The following is an 18,029-nucleotide window of genomic DNA, read 5'->3' on the forward strand; positions in this document are numbered from 1 at the left end:
TAAGTTATCCAGGTGTGGTTCAATTAACAACTCAACTGCTAATACTTCGGAATATTCTTTGGCTCCCCTTGTGTCGAATCAATAAATTTGGGTTGAATACTCTACCCTCGAAAACTGTTGCGATCCCCTATACTTGTGGGTTATCAAGACTATTTTCTGGTGCCGTTGCCAGGGAGCATAGCTCTATTCTTTGAGTGACTTGGGATTTATATCTGCTTATCATTATGAAGAACTTGAAAGATCAAAGAACCAAGATTTTTCCCTCAACTACATGGGGAGGTAAGGAACTGCCATCTAGCTCTGCACTTGATTCACCTTCTGTTTTGAGTAAGCTTGCGACACCTAAACCTGCTTCTGCTATTAATTCTGATATGTCGCATGTTATTGATGATGCCACTTCTGCTATGCATGATACTTATGATGAAACTACTTCTATGCTTGATACTACTGTGCCACTTGGCGAATTTCTTGATGAATAACTTGCTAGTGCTAGAGAGAATGAAATTATTGAAACTAATAATATTGATGAAAGTGATGATGAAGATTCTACCCCTAGATATGAATTGCCTGTTGTGCTTGAGGGCTATGTTATGGATGAAGAAACTGCTAGAGACTTTCTTGCCTGCAATGATAGAAGTGATCTTAAGAAATTATTAGCTAAGCATAAAGAAAAGTCTTTGAATGCTAGAATGAAATATGATCTCGCCTATGCTACTTGACCTATCTTTATTACTGATAAGGATTATGATTTCTCTGTTGATCCCGAGTTAATTACTTTGGTTGAATCTGATCCTTTTTATGGCTATGAATCTGAAACTGTTGTGGCACATCTTACTAAATAGAATGATATAGCCACCCTATTCAGTAATGATGAGAAAACTCGCTATTATTATATCCTTAAGTTATTTCCGTTCTTATTAAAGGCTGATGCTAAGATATGGTTTAATTCTCTTGATCCTGGTTGTGTGTGTAGTCCCTAGGATATGATTTTTTACTTCTCTGCTAAATATTTCCCCGCTCATAAGAAACAAGCTGCTTTAAGGGAAATATATAATTTTGTGCAAATTGAAGAAGAGATTCTCCCACAAGCTTGGGGGAGGCTTCTCCGATTACTTAATGCTTTGCCTGATCATCCTCTCAAGCAAAATGAAATACTTGATATCTTTTATAATGTACTAACCGATGCTTCCAGAGACCACCTGGATAGTTGTGCTGGTTGTGTTTTCAGGGAAAGAACTCTTGATCAAGCTGAAATTCTATTGAATAATATGTTGACTAATGAAAATAATTGGACACTTCTTGAACCAACTCCTAAGCCAACTCCGAAGAAAAGGGGTATTCTATTTCTTAGTCCTGAAGATGTTAAAGCTGAAGATGGCAAAGAAATCTATGAAGGAAAAAAGGTGTTAAAGCTGAAGATGTTAAGAATTTACCGCCTGTTGAAGAAATACATGGTCTTGATTTGCCACCTATTAAAGAAACATATGGTCTTGATAACCCGACACAGGTAGTAAAGGTAAATTCTCTCTATAGATTTGATGAAGGTGATATTCCTCGTTATAAGTCTGCTAGCCAATGCTTAGATGAGTTTGATAATTTTATTGTTAAACAAGAAAACTTCAATGCTTATGTTGGTAGACAATTGAAACATAATTCTTATACGATTGAACACTTGAGTGATTATATGGCTAGTGTTAAGGGTGAACTTAAACTTATTAGTAAACATGCTTCTATGGTTACCACTCAAGTAGAACAAGTACTTAAAGCTCAGAATGATTTGCTCAATGAATTAAATAGTAAGAAGAATGATAATGCTGTTAGAGTTATGACTAGAGGGGGTAAGATGACTCAGGAACCTTTGTATCCTGAGGGCCACCCTAAGAGAATTGAGCAGGATTCTCATAGAACTAATATTGATGCACCAATTCCTTCTAAAAGGAAGAAAAAGAAAAATGATAGGACTTTGCATGCTTCTAGTGAACCTGTTGTTGACACACCTAAGAATCCCAATGATATTTCTATTTCTGATGCTGAAACACAATGTGGTAATGAACATGAACCTAGAGATAATGTTAATGATGATGTTCATGTTGATGCACAACCTAGCAATGACAATGATGTAGAGATTGAACCTGCTATTGATCTCGATAACCCACAATCAAAGAATCAACGTTATGATAAGAGAGACTTTGGTGCTAGGAAGCATAGTAAAGAAAGAGAACCATGGGTTCAGAAACCCATGCCTTTTCCTCCTAAACCATCCAAGAAAAAGGATGCTGAGGATTTTGAGCGCTTTGCTCAAATGATTAGACCTATCTTTTTGGGTATGCGTTTGACTGATTTGCTTAAAATGAATCCTTATGCTAAGTATATGAAGGATATTGTTACAAATAAGAGAAAGATACCAGAAGCTAGAATTTCCACCATGCTTTCTAATTATACTTTTAAGGGTGGAATACCTAAGAAACTTGGAGATCCAGGAGTACCAACTATACCATGCTCCATTAAAATGAACTATGTTAAAACTGCTTTATGTGATCTTGGAGCCGGTGTTAGTGTTATGCCTCTCTCTTTATATAGTAGACTTTATTTGAATAAGTTGACACCTACTGAAATATCTTTGCAAATGGCTGATAAATCAACTGCTATACCTGTCGATATTTGTGAGGATGTGCCTGTTGTGGTTGCAAACGTTACTATTTTAACAGACTTTGTTACTCTTGATATTCCCGAGGACGATAGTATGTCTATTAGTCTTGGAAGACCCTTTTTGAATACTGCAAGGGCTGTTATTGATTGCACCAAAGGCAATGTCACTTTGCATGTTAATGGTAATGAGCATACGACACACTTTCCGAGGAAACAACCTCAAGTCCACAGTATCAATTCTATTGGAAAAATTTCAACAATTACTATTGGAGGTTTTGAATTTCCTCTTCCTACTGTCAAGAAGAAATATGATATTCTTATTGTTGGGGATATGCATATCCCTGTTGAGGTAACATAGTGTTATTCGAAATTTCTCTAGTTCCATGTTATTCGAAATGAGTTTGTTGACAAGACTTGATCAACCTTGTTAGTGGATTCCTTTCGACGAGCATGAGATGGATGAAGTTAGAAGGCACAACCTTCTGTACTTTTTTTACTTTCTATTATTTATATTAAATAAAGAAAAAAAAGTATTTTCTGTCTGTTTTCTGAATTATCCATGCATTAAAAATACCCCGAAAATAAAAGTTCTCCAAATGCCCTGAAATTTAAATACGATTTTTTATGGAATATTTGAGAAGATCTGGCACTGAGAACATAGCAGGGGGAGCAAGCACCTGGCCACGAGGGTCCAGGGCGTGCCCCGTGCCTCGTGGGCCCATGGTATCTCCCCTCCACTTATTCCAGCCACCACACACTCCTTCTTCCTCCCAAAAAAATCACCAACCAGCTCAAGCACGAGTTCTAGCTCATCTTGCTGCCATTTTCGATCTCCTAGCTCAAAGCTCCATTCACAAAACTGCTTTGGGGGATTGTTCTTTTGTATGTGACTCCTCTTATGGTCCAATTAGTTTTTGTTCTAGTTCTTTATTCATTGCAAATTTTTGCTTCTTAGGTGACCCTGTTCTTGAGCTTGCATGTCAAATTTATATGGTCAAAAGTAGTTTTAATGCATGATATATCCTCTGGGCACTTGTAGGAGTAGTTGCTATCAATTTTGTTGAGTTTGGTTCACTTTTATTTTGAAGTTACTAAAAATTTCAGAAATTTTCAGGAAATAATGAAGAGATTTTTGAGGGGCTCATCGAACCGAAGCTCGAAGGATAAACATAGTGAAGAGAACAAGAAGCCCAAGTATAATCTCCCTCGCACCACGGAAGTTCGGCCGTGTGAATGGCCTTGTGATGATTTCTTGAGAGCAGTCGGGATTTATGATGATTTTTATGAGTTGGCTGAGAATGCAGGCCTCACCGACTTCCTCCATGACCAACGCGAACAGTATCTCTTACTCACTAATATTTTTGTGCAAAATTTTCATTTCCATGCTAGGAGGTCACCACCTCGGTGGATTTCTATTTATATGATGAGAATAAGGAGATGTCCCTTTTTGATTTCTTCCGGGTCTGTAACATACCCTTCACAGGCAGCATAGAAGAACGACATTGTAGTGATGTGGAAGGGTTTATTGATATGATTGCTGTAGGGGAAACTAGGAAGGTTTCCGATGCAAGAATTACTAGCATACATTTTCCTGTTTTACGTTACTTTGCAATATTTGCTAGTAGATGCTTAATTGGTCGCGGAAACTGTGGCAACCTTAGTGCCCCTGATATTGTTATTTTGTGCCATGCCTTGTTCAATGATGACACATTTAGTATGGGCGCTATTGTTGCAAAGCGGTTAAATCTTAACCGTACTAAGGGCCCCATCTTGGGAAGTATCTTTGCCTCGCGCCTCGCTACACACTTTAACATACCTATTAGGCATTATGAGAAGGAAGAGAAGTTGATGCCTCCTGTTTTTCTAGACTATAAGAGTATGGCAGCACATGATTTTATCGTTAAGAATAAGGAAAAGATGCTTAAGTACAAGCTGATATTTGATAAAAATCACCCTGAGACTATTACTTTGCCTGCTCCTTCCTTGTTTGACTTATCTGCAGGCAAGTACCTTGTTCCGCCGGAGGTCATTCATGCCTACCGAAACCCCACACCAGCTACTGAGCCGGAGCGGGAACCGCAATTTGATCCTCACCGACAGTCTGTTTATCAGTGGAATCCGGAAGAGATCGCCAACCAGTGGCACCAGGGGGATCCTTCTCAGTACGACCCCAACTACAACTTTGGATATCCGCCAGACCAGCCGTGGCCATAGACCAACTTAGGCAAAAGCCTAAGCTTGGGGGAGTACGTATTTCTCACCGACATTACATGTATGTTCACACACTCATGCTAGTTGTCGGTGCTCAAACTTTTTCATTGTACTATTCATGTTAGGTTGTTTTCATTTTCTTGCTTTCTTCTTGTGTGTTTGATAAACCTTAATAAAAACCAAAAAATTAGTTGTAGCTTTTATCTAGTTTACTTTCCATGCTTGTAGTAGTAATTAAAAAGAAAACCCAAAAAGATTTCTCGTTCTTCTTTTGCTTGTTGGGAGCTTTCCCGTGTAAATAGTTTTATTTCTTTCTTGTTCTTTGGGGGTTGAGAGGAGAAGACCATAATGAAAATGTTGAGTGGCTCTCATATGCATATATTATTGATCTAACAAAGAGCCCATATTACCTTGTATTCTCTCTTGAATTGAATGCTTGCAGATTCCAGCTTAGTCCAATGCACGTGCACTATTATTATTTTCCACGCTATTCGGTCGTGCAAGTGAAAGGCAATAATGATGATTATATGATGAACTTATTGCGATGAGAAAAGCTGGTATGAACTCGACCTCTCTTGTTTTTGTAAATATGATTAGTCCATCGTTCTTGATTCAGCCTATATGAAACATGTTTGCAATGACAATTAGAGATTGTAGTTGCTTATGCCATGCTTAATTAGCTAGGAGTTTATAATGGTTTACCTTGCGTGCCAACATGCTATTCAAATGGTTGTGATGTGGTATGATAGGGTGGTATCCTCTTTTGAATGATTCAAGTAGCTTGACTTGGAACATGTTCACGCATGTAGTTGAAACAAAATGAACATAGCCTCTACGATATTTATGTTCATGGTGCATTATATCCTACTCATGCTTGCATTCGGTGTTGATTAATTTTAATGCATGTTCATGACTGTTGTCGCTCTCTAGCTGGTCGCTTCACAGTCTTTTTCTAGCCTTCACTTGTACTATGCGGGAATACTGCTTGTGCATCCAATTCCCTAAACCCCAAAGTTGTTCCATATGAGTCAACCATACCTACCTATATATGGTATCTACCTGCCGTTCCAAGTAAATTCGTATGTGCCAAACTCTAAACCTTCAAATGAACATTTTGTTTCGTATGCTTGAATAGCTCATGTATCAACTAGGGTTGTCTGTATCTTCCATGCTAGGCGGGTTATTCTCAAGAGGAGTGGACTCCGCTCCTCACTCACGAGAACATGGCTGGTCACCGGGATGCCCAGTCCTATGCTTTAAGCAAATCAAATCAAAATAATTGCAAACAAAACTCCCCCATGATTGTTGTTAGTTGGAGGCACCCGTTGTTTCGAGCAAGCCATGGATTGATGCTTGTTGGTGGTGGGGGAGTATAAACTTTACCATTCTTCTTGGGAACCGTCTATAATGTGTGTAGCATGGAAGATATCGAGATCTCTCGGTTTTTATGTTGACAATGAAAGTATACCGCTCAAAATATTATTCATATCTATTTCAAAACCGAGCTCTGGCACCTCTACAAATCCCTACTTCCCTCTGCGAAGGGCCTATCTATTTACTTTTATGCCGAGTCATCATCCTCTTATTAAAAAGCACCAGTTGGAGAGCACTGCTATCATTTGCATCCATTACTGTTAGTTTACATTGAGTATGACTTGACTAGATCTCTTTTACCATGAATTACAATGTCTAGTCAGTCCTTGATCTTTAAAGGTGCTCTGCATTTATGTTTTGCGGTCTCAGAAAGGGCTAGCGAGATACCATCCTGTTATATCATATTATGATTGTTTTGAGAAAGTGTTGTCATCTGAGATTTATTATTATTGCTCGCTAGTTGATTATGACATTGATATGAGTAAACATGAGACCTAAATGTTATTGTGAATATGGTTAGTTCATAATCTGCTCAAAACTTGAATGCTGGCTTTACATATTTACAAAAACAAGAGCAAACAGAGTTTGTAAAAGTTTTTCTTTATCACTTTCAGTTTATCAACTGAATTGCTTGAGGACAAGCAAAGGTTTAAGCTTGGGGCAGTTGATACGTCTTCATCGTATCTACTTTTCCAAACACTTTTGCCCTTGTTTTGGACTCTAACTTGCATGATTTGAATGGAACTAACCCGGACTGACGTTGTTTTCAGCAGAATTGCCATGGTGTTATTTTTGTGTAGAAATAAAAGTTCTCGGAATGACCTGAAAATCAACGGAGAATTATTTTGGAATATATAAAAAATACTAGAAGAAAGATCCACGTCAGGGGGCCCACACCCTGTCCACGAGGGTGGGGGCGCGCCCTACCCCCTGGGCATGCCCCCTGCCTTGTGGGCCCCCTGACGCTCCACCGACCTCAACCTTGACTCCATATATTCAGTTGGGGAGAAAAACCAAAGAGAAGGATTCATTGCGTTTTACGATACGGAGCCGCCGCCAAGCCCTAAACTCTCTCGGGAGGGCTGATCTGGAGTCCGTTCGGGGCTCCGGAGAGGGGAATCCTTCGCCATCGTAATCATCAACATTCCTCCATCACCAATTTCATGATGTTCACCGTCGTGCGTGAGTAATTCCATCGTAGGCTTGCTGGACGGTGATGGGTTTGATGAGATTTATCGTGTAATCGAGTTAGTTTTCTTAGGGTTTGACCCCTAGTATCCACTATGTTCTGAGATTGATGTTGATATGACTTGATGCTTAATGCTTGTCACTAGGGCCTGAGTGCCATGATTTCAGATCTGAACCAATTATGTTTTCATGAATATATGAGAGTTCATGATCCTATCTTGCAAGTCTATAGTCACCTATTATGTGTTACGATCCGTTAACCCCGAAGTGACAATAATCGGGACCACTACCGGTGATGACCGTAGTTTGAGGAGTTCATGTATTCACTATGTGTTAATGCTTTGGCCCGGTACTCTATTAAAAGGAGGCCTTACTATCCCTTAGTTTCCAATAGGACGCCGCTGCCACGGGAGGGTAAGACAAAAGATGTCATGCAAGTTCTTTTCCATAAGCACGTATGACTATATTTAGAATACATGCCTACATTACATTGATGAAATGGAGCTAGTTTTGTGTCACCCTATGTTATGACTGTTACATGATCGATTGCATCTGACATAATTCTCCATCACCGATCCATTGCCTATGAGATTTACATATATTGTTCTTCGCTTATTTACTTTTCCGTTGCTACTGTCACAATCACTATAAAACACCAAAAATATTACTTTTGCTACCGTTGTCACTACTATCATATTACTTTGCTACTAAATACGTTGCTGCAGATATTAAGTTATCCAGGTGTGGTTGAATTGACAACTCAGCTGGTAATACTTGATAATATTCTTTGGCTCCCCTTGTGTCGAATCAATAAATTTGGGTCGAATACTCTACCCTCAAAAACTGTTGCGATCCCCTATACTTGTGGGTTATCACATGGCGCTCGTTCTCTCTCATCACCTGTGGGCCCTGGTCGGCTGGCCCTGCGTTGTGTGAATTACTAGGGATTCGCCGACAGTTCCATCGTGGGCTCGAGTTCAAGTATCTAGCAGCGTTAGGGCCTGCCTGTCCTTGGGCGGTCAATTTTTTTTACTTTTTTGGTTTGAATCTAGTACTCGACTCCACCTGTAACTTGGACAGATACTTTTTGTTCTAGTTCTTGTGAGTTTTGTGTTTGTTTTTGTGATTATTCTCAAGGGTCTTTTGATATCATTTTTAGCAATATGGTACTTGCGTGTATACTAAGTTATACTGATAGTTCATTCATAGTAGCACTTATGTTCTTAGTCTAACATTCATTCTTAGTCTGCAATTGACCAATATAAGTGTGTGCTGATGCTTCTTAACTTTTTCTATTGTAGTACTTGTTAATTTTCTAGCAGCTACATATGAATGAGAACAATACATGAAGTACTAAGAATTTCTGCTTCAACTTTTGAAGAATTGTTAAGCAACTCAAATTGTACTGATTTTTTTCAATGTTATGTTTTCCATACAATACTGAATCAAAACTACACATGGAACATTGTTGTGTGATTAGTTGCTTCATAACTAGTACTGAAGAGCGGCCACAAAGTTCCCTTCAGAAGCTACTTTTGAATTTGAAATGAGATAAGCAAAACAATGTACTTGATGACATACGTAAACTTGTCCAACCATGACAAACATGAGGTAAGCAGACTGGTTCAACCCAACAAGCCCAAACTACAAATTTGAAACAACAAGATAAAAGGCAAGCACAAGCGCAAGCAAAATGAAGGCATGCTTTGATGTATCTTCATCCCACATAGGAACAGTGGTAGTAGGGGTCAGCCTCCTGCACTTTTGAAATTTCCCAACCATTTGTGATGTTGTTGATTATCTTCCATGACTTGTTTGAGGCGTATGCATCTACTCCAGCGTACTCGATGAGGTTGTCTGGCAGCAGGCTGATCCCCCACAGTTTGTGGTCTTGCTATGTGTTGATCTTCTTCTTCATGCCTTTGTAGAATGGGTGGATGACGCTGGCTGCAACATCAGTCAAGGAGTTGTACTCTTTTCTGGTGTATGGAACTCTCCAGTTGCGCTGAATGTCAATGTACTTGTTGGGGTTGATCTCCAAACCAGACATCTTCAGCTTCTCTTTCTCGCCTTCAATGCTGGAACTGACAACTGTGAACAACTTCTCATGCTTCAGCATCTCGTTGAGGCGCTTAGGCCTGCAAGGGGAAAGACATTTTGAAGATTAGCATTACTCTGATGTTTGAATTCTTCATTTTTGTTTTGTTTTACAAGCGATGAATCCATGAAGTAGATGCTTATATAGCATAATTAATGGATGAATGTACTTCAAAAACTAGTAAACAAAGTTCTGAAATTAAATTCAAGTACACCATGTTATTTTTCTTTTTGGATTATACATAGTTTGACTCAATGTTGTATGTGCTGCTTTAGTACTAGTTTAGGTTGTGTTTGATAGCAAAGTATTATATAAACCGAAGTATCAAAAACTATAGTAATTTTGCATGTAGGTGTGAGATACCATAGTTTTATCAAAATAGAGTATTTTGGAGTATTCACAATACATAGAACTTGTTTGGCTGTTGCCGCATAACGCTGTAAATTTTGATGTTTAGCCGATGCATTTAAGCACTCAGCAGCTCTGTTTTAAAAAAAGAGATTTGGGTTTATTTTTTTATGCAGAGAAAAAACTGCAGTTTGCCCAATACTACAGTATTAAAAGCACAGTTGTTAGGGTCACCAAACAACTCATTGTAAATAAAACTATGGTAATCTCAAAAACTATAGTATTCTCAAAATACTTAGAAAATACTTTGCTATCAAATGGGGCCTTAGTTTTCTTTTGTTGAACATGACAACACATACCAGTGCTTCACATTCTTAGTTTTTTTGCTTATTAAAATAACATTAAACCAAATTCAGAAACTACTTCACTACATCAAGTTCAACAAAATCTTTTTAATACATCGAGTACAGAAACTACACTATCAAATCAAGATCAGAAACTACACTAGTACGTCAACTTTAGAAATTAATTTTCTGCAAGATTTTTCAAATAGTAATCCAGTGCATCAGGTTCAAAAATACATTTATAGTGCATCTCCTTGAGAAAATGCAGTAGTGCATCCACTTCCACAAACCACACTAGTACATTGTAACACCCACGATGCGGCTATATCTCCCACGTCTCGGAGCACGACTTAGCGGCATAACCGCATAGTAGGCATGTCGCGAGAGGGGTAATCTTTACACATCCCAAGTACTGAATAAGAAAGGGATAAAGAGTTGGCTTACAATCGCCACTTCACACAATACATGAATATAGCATTACATCATCCAAAATACAATCAAGGTCCGACTATGGAACCAACATAAATAAAGACAACCCCAAATGCATAGATCCCCGATCGCCCCAACTGGGCTCCACTACTGATCGAAAGGAAAACGAAACAACACAACAAACACAATCTTCATCGAGCTCCCACTTGAGCTCAGTTGCGTCATCTGCACTGGCATCATCGGCACCTGCAACTGTTTGGAAGAATTTGTGAGCCACGAGAACTCAGCAATCTCACCCCCGCGAGATTAAGACTATTTAAGCTTATGGGTAGGATAGGGTAGTGAGGTGGAGCTGCAGCAAGCAATAAGCATATATGGTGGCTAACATACGCAAATAAGAGCGAGAAGAGAAGCAACGCAACGGTCGTGAACTAGAAGTGATCAAGAAGTGATCCTGAAACTACTTACGTTCAAACATAACTCCAAAGCCGTGTTCACTTCCCGGACTCCGCCGGAAAGAGACCATCAGGCTACACACGCGGTTGATGCATTTTAATTAAGTTAAGTTTCAAGTTCTCTACAACCAGACATTAACAAATTCCCATCTGCCCATAACCGTGGGCACGACTTTTGAAAGTTCAAAACCCTGTAGGGGTGTTCCAACTTAGACCATCACAAGCTCTCACGGTCAACGAAGGATATTCCTTCTCCCAGGAAGACCCGGTCAGACTCGGAATCCCGGTTACAAGACATTTTGACAATGGTAAAACAAGACCAGCAAAGCCGCCCGAATGTGCTGACAAATCCCGATAGGAGCTGCACATATCTCGTTCTCAGGGCACACCGGATGAGCTAGATATCGGGTTGGCATAGACCTTGGTTGCCCAGGGGGGCGCCGGACATCGCTCAAGTTGGACCAACACTTAGAGAAGCACTGGTCCGGGGGTTTAAAATAAAGATGACCCTTGAGTCTGCAGAACCCAAGGGAAAAAGGCTTAGGTGGAAAATGTTAAAACCAAGGTTGGGCCTTGCTGCAGGAGTTTTATTCAAAGCTAACTGTCAAGGGGTTCCCATAACACCCAACCGCGTAAGGAACGCAAAATCAAGGAACATAACACTGGTATGACGGAAACTAGGGCGGCAAGAGTGGAACAAAACACTAGGCATAAGGCCGAGCCTTCCACCCTTTACCAAGTATATATATGCATTAATTAAATAAGAGATATTGTGATATCCCAACATATCCATGCTCCAACATGGAACAAACTTCATTTTCACCTGCAACTAGCAACGCTATAAGAGGGGCTGAGCAAAGCGGTAACATAGCCAAACAATGGTTTGCTAGGAAAGGAGGGTTAGAGGCTTGACATGGCAGTATGGGAGGCATGATATAACAAGTGGTAGGTATCGCGGCATAGAAAAAGAGCGAGCAACTAGCAAGCAAAGATAGAAGTGATTTCGAGGGTATGGTCATCTTGCCTGAGATCCCGCAAGGAAGAAGAACGAGTCCATGAAGAAGACAAATGGACATAGTCGAACGGATCCTCACAAACGCGACGTTATCGGAACTAACCCGAAGAAGCAACACCAGAAAGAAGCAAACAACATAGTAAACAACCAACACATAAGCATGGCATGATGCACAACCAAGTATGATGCATGTCCGGTTTAATGAGGCATGGCATGGCAGAGTGCACAAGCAATCCTACAAATTAAGTGGAGCTCAATATGCATCTAGTTGCATATTGACGGGACACCACATTCATTATTTAGTTCTCTCTCGTTTATGTACCCAACAATATTAAATGTTGATTAACATGGCAAGAGGTGAAGCATAATAAAACTACCTATCTAGGAAAATATAAATGAGGCCGGGAATAACAAACAACAATTCCGGGAAGTTCCCATATGCAAATTTTAGGTTTGGTACTGTTCTGCCATAAAGCATATTTTAGAGTTATTAAAGATGCAAAGTGATGCCACCATGTTAATCTAGGCATTTTTCTACCCCATTTACATATAAAGTTTATTAAATTTGGAGCTATGGTTATTTAGTTATGAAATAAATCATTTTAACATGGCATTTGAGCAAATTTAATCAAACAGCATTTTAAACATTTTTAACATAGATGAAAGTTGGATATTGTAAAACTAGACAAGATTCTAAGCATTTTTCATATAAGGTTTGTTCAATTTGGATGCACGATTTGGGAGTTATGTTATGCATGAACTAGGATGACTTTTCTGCAAAACTGTAAAACACTGGATAAAAGATAAATTCGCAGATCTGTAAAAAAACATATATGGGCCGAAACAGAGGCTGGCCCAACAGTGGAAGGAAAAAAGGGAGGGGCGTTGGATCTGGCCTCACCATGGGCCTTGGCCCGTTGGTGGAGCTGGGCTGGAACGCAGAGGCAGGCCCATGCGCGGCTGCAAGGCTAGCTGGATCGAAGGAGGCCGGGCTTTGCAATCTGGCACAGGAGGCCGGTCGACGAAGCGGGACGCGGTCAACCCACACGTGCGATCGCTCGTCCTGGACGAAGCAGAGGAATGCAGCAGCAGGGCGAACTCCGGTGGTCGAGGAGAAGGTGACCGGCGGCCCTCAGGACCGACGAGAGACGGCGAAGGCAAGGGGGGATCCGACCGGATCCAAGGCGGAGCGACCGGAACATGGCAATGGTGGACTTGGAGCTCGAGGCGTCGGCGTTCATGGCGGCTTGGTGCAGTTCAAGCGCAGAGGAGCGGCGGTGCTGGTAGCCTACTCCGGCGAGCGGCAGGATGGAGAGGGGTCGGCAAGGAGCTCGATGGCGTCCGGATCCAAGCGCGAGAGGTATGCGGTTCCGTAACTCTCGTTTCCTGCCGGATCGAAGCGGAGGCAGCGGGGTGGCGGACATGGCGCCAACGCGGGCGATGGCGAGGAGTTCCATGGGTGGCAGCGTTGTTCGGTTCCTGTGTGAGAGAGAGAGAGATGTGAGAGGAGGGAGTAGAGGCAGGGAAGGAGAAGGAAAGAGTGGGGGAGGAGCGGCGATGGGGTCGGCCTGCAGGTCACTAGTGGCGCGCTCGGGCTCAAATGCGACGAGGAGGAGGGCAGGGAGCAGGGGGGCTCGGTTGCTGCTGCTGCGATTTGGGCAGCGCTGAAAAACAGGGAGGGGTCGGAGAGGATTAGGATCGGGAGGAGAACTGAGCTTCAGATGCCTTCCGTGGTTTCCGGATTTCGTCGTGTGTATTGTTTGGTTCTTTGCATCATGTGCATTGCATCATGTCATCATGCAACCCGTTTTAAAACTCACTTAAATAAATTGCATGGATCTTCGGTCCATTTAAATCGAGGGAATTCACATGGTGATTCTCTTTATAACATATCCTCCCGATAGTAGGGAGCTATATTAAATATTTCTTTAATTTGAAATTCACCGTGACACACTTGCAATTTAAACTCTCAAGTTTTTTCTGCTTCGAGTTGCTCTCTAACCTTGCCATTTATTCTTTTGTCATTTTCCGGAGCTCCACCTAAAATTTCAACATTTTTGGTCACTCCAAAAACCTCGTCCTAGTTCAAACCCATTCGAATTAAACTCAAATGAGTTTGAATTCTTATCGTTCGATCTAGCCTTTTCTAATTTTCTCGGAACAAGCTTATTTTTCTGAGTCTGAGAAAATTAACCCCATGCTCCAATTCTGTCCCTAACCCTATCTTCTTTTTTATTCGCTAATGTTTTTTCTGCTAAAGAAATATGAGGAGGAGGGAGAGGTCTGCCAGGCCGGCCTGCTTCCCCACTTCTCTCTAGGGCCCATGCCTAGGCCCAACCAGCCGCCGGCCTCCCTAGGTCAAACTCCACCGCTGGCCCAAGGCCCAGCCGGGCTCCCGAACCCTAGCGCTCCCTCACCCGATCCCCTGGCCTCTCCCTCTCGTGTTCTCCCCTCGCGCCGCCACAGGGAGAGCGTTGCCTGATCCCATCCCCGTGCGACCGAACCTCCCGTCTCCCTCGTCTCTCCTTCACCTTCTTCCTCGCGCTGCACCCACAGGAGCCAAGCATGCACGTCCTTTCTCCTCCTCCGCATGAAGCCCTGTGCAGCCGCACGCCCCTGCCATCCCCACTGCCGTCGCCTCCCTCTGCTCTACCCCGCCCCGCGCCTCCTCCATGGCCTTCCTTCCTTGCCTCCATGGACGCGAGGGCCGAGCTCGCTGCCCTGCCGTGTCGCCAGGGACGCCGGGCACCACAGCCTGCTGGGCCTCCCCTACATCGTCCTCACCGGACCTGCTCCGTCCTCCGCCCTCTCCCTCCTCGCAGGTCCTCCGCTGCTGCAGCACCATCACCATCTCACCAGCCGGCGGCCTCAAACATGTCCGTGCCGCCTCCATCCAGACCCGTCGGACCCCGCGCGCCCCTGCCGGCCTCGCCGGATTTCGTCAAGTTCAGCGCCGCATCGCACCTGCTTCGCAGCGAGCCTCCCCTCGCATTGACCTCCTGCCTCAGCCCCCGTTCGAGGAGATGATGACGGGCATCCCGTGCCGTTCCCGACCCTGCCAAGCTCTGCCTCGTCCGCAACAACAACCAGAGCACCAAGCGACCACCGCGCACCTGTAGCGAAGTGCCTGCTTCGCCTACCGGCCGTCCCCTGCTCAAGCCAACAAAGAAACTGCAGCTACCATTTTCCGTGGATTCGCCAAGTACCTCTACTGATGACACAGAACCTTGTACGACTACCATCCGAGGCAAGAGATGATAAGTACCACAACATCGAGTGCACGATTACCGTCGACCCTCAAAACCAAGTACCCCTTCGGATACGCCAAGTTCGACAACACTGCCAGACCAGAAACGCCAATACTGCCTTCATGGATTTGTTTGGGGTACCACGACCCCCGGAGCCCTCAGATTCATCAAGTTCCCACAACGACTTAAGTGTACCCCTCCAATTCACCAAGTTCAGCTACCGTCGATACCTTGAACAACTACTTCCACTACACCGCCGTGTACCACTACCGTCGACCGCAAAGACCCCGTGGACGTCAAGTTCCGTGTCGTTGACCGCGAACCTCTACGAAAACATTGTACGACTGCTTCCGTGGCCGAAGACCCGTGTACAACTACCGTCGCTGTGTACGACTACCTGCACTACGAACATCCTGAGAACGTCTACTTCCTCTACTTTGCACCGAACGAGAACTGTCCCTTTTGCACGCTTCGAAGGTATAACCCCGAGACGACCGTCCAAGAACGTTTGCATGTGTTGTATGAGATGCACCTGTTGTCTGCACCGTGTCCGAGTTGTCACTTGCTCGGTCCTCCTCTTTTGCCGCTAACCCGTGGGAACCCGGAATCCAGGATCACCCCACCATCTCTCTAGCTTGTTCCGTACATCCGCGCCCTTGCTTCCTTTGCACCGGTATCTCCATGAGCTACCGGAACCGATATGTTGTCGTGGCATCATTTTTGGATTCGTTGCCGTGGCACCCCTTTTCGTTTCCGCCACGATGACAACATGCTTCATAATGCTCTTATCAACATTTTCATTAAAATTGCATAAACTTGTTCATGTCATCCACATCATGATAACAACAATTAAAATGTTTAAATTGTGGTTGCATTAAATTGCTAAATGCATATGGGGATTTACCGGATTTGTTGTTTGTTATATCCGGCCCCATTTAAATTGTTTATGTGGTGTAGTTTTGGTTATGCCTCACCTCTTGCCATGTTTAACAACATTTAATATTATTGGGTACATAAACAAGATCAAACTAAATAAGTCACGTGGTGTTTCGTCAATATGCAATGGAGTTGCATATTGAGCTCCACTTAATTTGTAGGATTGCTTGTGCACTTTGCCATGCCATGCCTCATTAAACCGGACATGCATCATACTTGATTATGCATCATGCCATTTTCATGGTTGGTTGTTTACTATGTTGTGTACTTCTTTCCGGTGTTCCTTGTTCGGGTTGGTTCCGATACCGTCGTGTTTGTGAGGACCCATTCGACTACGACCGTTTGTCATCTTCATGGACTCGTTCTTCTTCCTTGCGGGATCTTAGGCAAGATGACCATACCCTCGAAATCACTTCTATCTTTGCTTGCTAGTTGCTCGCTCTTTTGCTTTGCCTATGCTGTGATACCTACCACTTGCTTATCATGCCTCCTATATTGCCATGTCAAGCCTCTAACCCACCTTGTCCTAGCAAACCGTTGTTTGGCTATGTTACCGCTTTGTTCAGCCCCTGTTATAGCGTTGTTAGTTGCAGGTGAAGATTGGAGCTTATTCCATGTTTGGAACATGGATATTTGTTGGGATATCACAATATCTCTTATTTAATTAATGCATCTATATACTTGGTAAAGGGTTGAAGGCTCGACCTTATGCCTGGTGTTTTGTTCCACTCTTGCTGCCCTAGTTTCCGTCATACCGGTGTTATGTTCCTTGATTTTGCGTTCCTTACACGGTTGGGTTATAATGGGAACCCCTTGACAGTTAGCCTTGAATAAAACTCCTCCAGCAAGGCCCAACATTGGTTTTACCATTTGCCACCTAGCCTTTTCTTTCCCTTGGGTCGGCCGGCTCAAGGGTCATCTTTATTAAACCCCCGGGCCAGTGCTTGTCTAAGTGTTGGTCCAACCCAGAGCACCGTGCGGGGCCGTCCCTTGGCAACTTGGGTTACATTGGCTCCCGTACGCTTAGCTTATCTAGTGTGCCCTGAGAACGAGATATGTGCAGCTCCTATCAGGATTTGTCGGCACAGCGGGTGGTCTTGCTGGACTTGTTTTACCATTATCGAGGATGTCTTGTAACCGGGATGCCGAGTCTAATTGGATTGTCTTGGGAGAAGGAATATCCTTCATTGACCGTGAGAGCTTGTGATGGGCTAAGTTGGGACACCCCTGCAGGGATTTGAACTTTCGAAAGTCATGCACGTGGTTATGGGCAGATGGGAATTTGTTAATATCTGGTTGTAGAGAACCTGAAGTTTAACTTAAGTAAAATGCATCAACCGCGTGTCTAACCGTGATGGTCTCTTTCCGGCGGGGTCCGGGAAGTGAACACGGTGTTGGAGTTATGCTTGAACGTAAGTAGTCTAGGATCACTTCTTGATCATAGATTTCCGATCGTGCTTTTGCCTTCTCTTCTCGCTCTCATTTGCGTATTTTAGCCACCAAATATGCTAGTCGCTTGCTGCAGCCTCACCTCATACCTTTTACCCTTCCTATAAGCTTAAATAGTCTTGATCGCGAGGATGTGAGATTGCTGAGTCCCCGTGACTCACAGATACTTCCAAAACCAGTTTGCAGGTGCCGATGATACCGTGCAGTTGATGCAACCGAGCTCAAGGAGGATCTCGATGAAGATCATGTTCGTTATGTTGTTTCCGTTTCCAGTTGATCAGTAGT

Source organism: Triticum aestivum, chromosome 1A (assembly GCF_018294505.1).
Source record: "Triticum aestivum cultivar Chinese Spring chromosome 1A, IWGSC CS RefSeq v2.1, whole genome shotgun sequence".
Taxonomy (NCBI): domain Eukaryota; kingdom Viridiplantae; phylum Streptophyta; class Magnoliopsida; order Poales; family Poaceae; genus Triticum; species Triticum aestivum.